Here is a 6,000-nt window from a genome sequence, read left to right as displayed (position 1 = left end):
TCAGGTAGGTAACCATGATGGTAGCACAACAAAAAATAAAGTCCAAGATCACCTTTAAGACCAACAAAGATTTATTCAAGGCGTGAGCTTTCGAGTGCAAGCACTCTTCTTCAGACTAACTGTAGAAATAAACCATCATAACTGTAGAAATACAAGGCAAAAGCAAATTTTGGCCAATCAGTAAACTGTGTCATAATATCCAAATTAAGCCATATGATAATTCTTTTCTAAAACAGTTCATCGGTGCTTTTGAGTTCAGTTGTAGTTCACAAAAACATTGTAGAAATAAAACTGTCCATGTTAGTAATTAATGGCAGACACTTTCGCAGTTGTGAAAAGAAATAATTAAAAGAGATTAGTTGCTGGCTTGGGTGGAGAAGGATGAGGCCAGCAACTCTCTCTCTTAATTATTTCTTTTCGCAACTGGGAAAGCGTCTGCCATTAGTTTACTAATTTGCCACAATTTGCTTTTGCCTTGTATCTCTACAGTTATGATGGTTGTTCATTTAGTCTGAGGGAGAGTGCCTGCATTCAAAAGTTCATGCCTTGAATAAATCTTTGTTGGTCTTAAAGGTGCCCCTGGACTCTATTTCCCTTAAGGATGAAGCTGCATTCACTTGAAAAAGGATGTGGACAAGCTTGAGAGGGTGCAGAGCAGAGCAACAAGGATGATCCAGGGACCAAGCCCTGTGAGGAAAGGCTGAGGGACTCAGGAATGTTCAGCCTGGAGAACAGGAGGCTGAGAGGGGACAGGATGGCTCTCTTGAAGTCTTTGAAAGGTTGTCACTTGGAAGAGAGCAGGGAGCGGTTCTTGTGGGCAAGAGAAGATAGGACCGGGAAGAATGGCTTTAAACTAGCGATCCCCAACCTGTGGGCCACGGACCACATGTGGTCCGTTGACTAATTGGAGGTGGGCCGCGAAGGACGCCTTCTCCCCCCCCTTTACTTCACCCCCCCCCCGGCCCTTTAAAACACACTTTGGGTGTCATTGTCTCCCATCACTCCCAGATGGGACTATCTCGTTGCAGAGAAACAAGCTCAGGGTTCCCATTGATTTGTCATTGTCATGAGTTAAAATTTCCATGAAAATAAAATGTTCCTTATGTTCATTGTTGTGGCGTGTCTGTATCTTATTTTGAAGGGATGTTTAAACATTACCATAGCGATCAGAGAGCGTTAGGGCAGTGGTTGAGAGTAGAGGAGTAAACTACCCCCCACACACACACACACACACCGGGCCTCAGTAAAATTGTCAAGCGTTGAGTGGTCCCCGGTGATAAAAAGGTTGGGGACCACTGCTTTAAACTACATGTAGAATGGTACCAGCTACATATCAGGATTTTTTCCCCCATAGAGTAATTCAGCAGTGGAACACCACCCCAAGATGGCAGGTTTGAGAGGGGGTGGTGTATAAATTAAATTAAATTAGAATGTCTAAGGAGATGGTGAGCTCCTCCTCACTGGCTGGACAAAGACCTTATCCTTGGATGCTTGAGGCTGATCCTGCATTGAGCAGGGGGTTGGACTAGATAGCCTGTATGTTCCCTTCCCACTCTATGATTCTATACTTGGTGAAGCTTTTCTGTGTGCTTCACATAAAACAAGGTTTTATTAAAAGTGTTTTAAAAACCAGTAACATAAAGCGGCCTACTGCTTCCACATGGGGGCAATTCTCCCAGTATTTTCTTGCAAGATTAAAATTGGTAGCCGTGTAAGTCTCTCTGTAGCAGGGGAAAAGTGCAAGAGTCTAGGAATAAAGGATTTGTGGCAGGCTCACTGCACACTCCTTCAGATACAGGTACCTTTTTATTCCAGAGTTATGAGAAATGTCAGTGCTTTTCCTCTTATAAATCTACACTCTGGGTCGGAGATTTTGGGGCTGCAGCCTGAGGAGGGCAGGATTCAGGAAGAAAAGGGTCCTCAGTGGGGTCTGATGCTGTCCCAGCCCTTTTCTCCAGGGGAGGGAGCTGATCTCTGTTGCCTGAAGATCAGTTGTGATCCCAGGAAACCTCCAAGATAACAAAAGTGGAAATACACAAGGGGAGGAGGATGTGTGCAAACAAGAAAAACAAAACAAAGCATGTGGGCTCCCTAAACCCTGTAAGTTTCAGAAGAATTTGTGTATTTCAACTGGAGGTCAACATTAAGCAGGGAGAAAGGTTTCTTGTCTCTAGAACCGTTCATAATCACCTTCACAAAAAATTTTTAAAAGACTAGTATTCTGGGTAATAACTAGTTTCATTGTTGGTCTTCCTCAGTGGTGTAATAATAATTGCACGTGACCCAAAAATTCAAAGTCACTTTGGTAACTGAACAGAGGTTAACCTCTAGTTGTCTTAGGTTGTTTGTGATTATTATGAAACCTTTCTTCCTGCTTAATGTCGACATCCAGTTGAAATTTTACCTGGAGGTGGGCGACAGTTCTCCCTGGCCAATGGCTGGGGATTGGGGAGGGTGGCCGATCCAGGTTCGGAAATTCCTGGAGATTTAGGGCTGAGGCCTGGGGAGAACAGGCTCCTGAGTGGGGTACGATGCCCTAGGGCAGGGGTGGCCAAACTGTGGCTCTCCAGCGGCAGGGGCTCATGGTGATTGTAGTCCACGGACATCTGGAGAACCACTGTTTTGGCCCCCTCTACTCCGGAGTTCCCCCTCCGTGTCAGCCTTTTTCTCAAGGGGAACTGATCTCTGTCCTCAGGAGACGAGCTGTACTTGCAGGGGACCCCAAGGTCCCACCTAGAGGCTGGCATCCTGAACCCCACCTGTCGGGCTACCTTCCCCTCCTCCTTGCAAGAAAGGTGGGAACGGGGAATACCCAGATGGGAGAGGGGCAGGGGGGACCTGTGGCGAGGAAACACCTCCAAGAGAGGCCGCGTGCCCAGTGCCAAAGGAGGGACCTCCCTCCTCCAAAGCACGCAGGCCTGTCGCCAGCCATATTTTTGTTACAGAGGCAAATTTTGGGGTGAGGGCTCAGCAGATCCCAGCGGACCCTGTATTTACAGGCCCCGGCGGGCCCTTCTCCTCCTGCCCTCCCCTTGGCCTGGCAGTTCGGGTCCCCCTCTAGTCCGTCTCCTCAAACGAAAAGAGAGAAGCGGCTGAAGTGGGGCCAAAGGACCCCACATGCAAGCCAGAGTTTTGCATCCAAAACTAAACAAAAAAACCCAAATCCACAAGTTGTGACTATGGGGGCGCAGGCCCTGTCCTCAGCTCCAAGTGGGTCGCCCAGTGGGGGGCAAAGCAGGCCAGCAAAGGGCGCTCCCTCCCTCCAGTCATGCTCCCCCCCAGCGGGGTCTTCTTCTTCTCTGCAGGGAGGAAAGTGGAAATCCCCTCCGCAGCGCGTTGCCGGAGCGAGGCCGCCTGTTGCCGCCCGGGCAGGAGCGGGTGGCGCCGTCCGGCCGCTGCTCAGCCCCCGCTCGCCTTCTTCGCCAGGCAGGCAGGCAGGCAGGGAGGGCGGGCTGGGAGGGAGAGCGGGAGGCGGGCCGAGCGGCGGCAACAGGCAAGAGGCTTGCAAACAGGCAGGCAGGAAGGGCTGTGGCCGGGCCGGGGCCAGGGGGCAGGGCTGCGGGGCGGACGGCGAGGCCCGCACTCGGCCGACGCGGACACACACGGAGAGGCGAAGCGAGGAGCCCCGCCAGGCGGCCCCGGCCGGGCCAGGTAAGAGACGGCCGCCTGCAAGGAAAGCAGCCTCGGCCCGCGTGCGTAATGCGCGGTTGGCGCGCCCGGGGCCCGCGGACGGGGACGGGGGGGACGCCCCGGGAAGGGTGTGCGGGGCAAGGGGGGCGGCGCCAGTTGGTGGAGCTCCCGTGGCACCCCCCACCCACCCACCCACCCACCCACCCCGCAAGGCCCCGCCGAGAGGATCCATTGCTTGGAGCCCCCCGAGAGTTTGGAGCCCACCCAGCTAGCCAGCCAGCCCCAGACCCCCGCCTGTTGGGCGCTTGTGCGCCTGGCCCTTCCCACTGGGTCCCAGCCGAGAGGCATGCCTGCCCCAGGCTCCCCGGGCCACGTCGTGGGGTGGGTTGACCTCTTGGCATTCTGCTGCAGGTGAATGGACCCCCCCCCCGCTTGGCCTGTAAGCATGAGCCGGCGGCACTGCATCTGAGGAAGGGTCCGAAAGGTGCCCCCCGCGCTCAGAGTTGGTTCCCTTGCTCCAGACCCCGCTGGGATCCTTTCCCATGAGGAGTTGACAGGTTTGCTCTGGCGGGCAGCGTGATCAGGAATGGCTCATGGAAGGAGGAGTCCTTTCCATGCCACAGGTTGGCATATCAGGCTGTGTGTGGATGCTGGAGCCGCCGCCATCCCTGTCACTAATGCACACAAACAAAAAGAGAAGGGACTTTCTAAGCGGAGCGTTATGCTTGTGCACATGCTCCAGATCCAGGAGAAGTTGGGCCTTGAGCCCCGTGGACTTCTTGCGGCCGGGTTTGGTAAACTGCGACTCAGGAAAGCTGGCCTTCAATTAAATATCAGTGGTCTTGAAGGTGCCAATGGGGTTTGGTTTTATTTTGCTCCGGCGGCCCAAGGCAGGCCTGTAAAGAAGTGAAAGAAAAGCACCATGCGCACCATGCGCACTGGATAGGTGCACAATCTCTGGTTTGTCGCAACCCCCCCCCCCCGGGGGTTGATCCTTGCGCTGAAATAGACTGAACCCTCAATTGAATTACAATGGTGGATACTCTGGTGCGTGTGTTCTTTTTAAAATGCGCCGTGGAGCCCAGAGTTGTGGGCACATGTGTCCTGCCAGGACGGCTAATGACGGCTGGAGTTTTGTGTGTGGCATCGGGCGATTTGTTCCGCTTTCCCCGCTGAGCTGTAAACAAGGCGTGCTGGGCCGTGGAGGAGTGTTTACCTCCCGGCAGAAGCAGCTATAAATCTGCCAGGCGGTTTCCCCATCTGAAGCCCTGTCATGGTGCGAAGGTTCGGGTGTGAGGCCTGACGTATTGCTCCACATGGGCCTCTTCCTGTGTGTCTCGGTGGCATTGTCTTCCGGAGAAAGAGCGTGAAGTTATGGCGGTTCGGGTACACTTGAGAGCACTTGTGTTCTTTGCATTCAGTGCTAGGAGGCAGCATGGGGAAGGCATCGGCCTGTATTCCCGCCCCCCACAGCTGGTTACTATCTGAAACAGGCTACTGGAATAGATGGAGCACCAGTGTGATGAAGTCAGGCTCTTCTTACATTTGTATCAGACTTTTAAAAAAATGATCTGCTGTTTTCACTGGCTGGTTTGATCAGGTGTGCCATACCGAATTGCTTGGGGCTTTCTCGATGAGGAAAACCTGCTTTAGGAATGACTGTTTTGGGGGATTCTGCTGTTGTTTTCCCGTAAGAAAAGGGTGATTTTTCTCAGCATTCTTTCAAGACTTTTGTCCTGGTTGATAGAACGGTCGGGAGCCCGCTGCTGGTTTCCCGCTATTTTCGTTATGTCTTGAACCGTACTGGAATAAATCTTAGCGTCTTTTTCTCTTTATCGATGCCTCTTTTTCCCCCCTTCTGGCATATATTCTAATTTATGGGATAAGCTCGCTCTGTGTGCATGCCTGCTTAATTGCTTTGAAAGCACATGGCTTTCAAAGCAACCATGAGTTGTTTACAGAGTGCTCCTCGATGAGCAAGTCATATTTAGCTTGAGGTAGACTGGGCCGAAAACCAGAGAACGTAAGAAAAATAAGAACATAAGAAAATAAGATCATATGAAGAGTTCTCCTGGATCAGACCAGTCGTCCAGCTTGTCCAGCATCCTGTCTGACCAGCTTGATGTAGAGAGCCAGGTTGGTGTAGTGGCTAGGAGTACGGACTTCTAATTTGGAGAGCTGGGTTTGATTACCCGCTCCCCCACATGCAACCAGCTGGGTGACCTTGGGCTCGTCACAGCCCTGATAAAGCTGTTCTGACTGAGCAGGAATATCAGGGCTCTCTCAGCCCCTCCCCCACAGGGTGTCTGTTGTGGAGAGAGGAAAGGGAAGGAGATTGGAAGCTGCTTTGAGACTTTTTCAGTTAGAGAA

General features: G+C 52.3%; 1 protein-coding gene across 1 annotated transcript in view; it reads left to right on the top strand.

The window, feature by feature from the left end:
- Window positions 1-3,472: 3,472 nt before the first annotated feature.
- LOC143826380 (signal transducer and activator of transcription 5B) overlaps window positions 3,473-6,000 on the top strand; it is a 53,445-nt gene continuing 50,917 nt past the window's right edge. The window contains exon 1 of the mRNA XM_077315159.1: window positions 3,473-3,651. The gene's annotated coding sequence lies outside the window, so the exon portion shown is untranslated. The remainder of the gene's footprint in view (window positions 3,652-6,000) is intronic.

The sequence above is a fragment of the Paroedura picta genome, chromosome 16, assembly GCF_049243985.1.
Source record: "Paroedura picta isolate Pp20150507F chromosome 16, Ppicta_v3.0, whole genome shotgun sequence".
NCBI lineage: Eukaryota > Metazoa > Chordata > Lepidosauria > Squamata > Gekkonidae > Paroedura > Paroedura picta.
The sequence above is the reverse complement of the archived record's forward strand: the minus strand, read 5'-3'. Positions and strand labels throughout refer to the sequence as shown.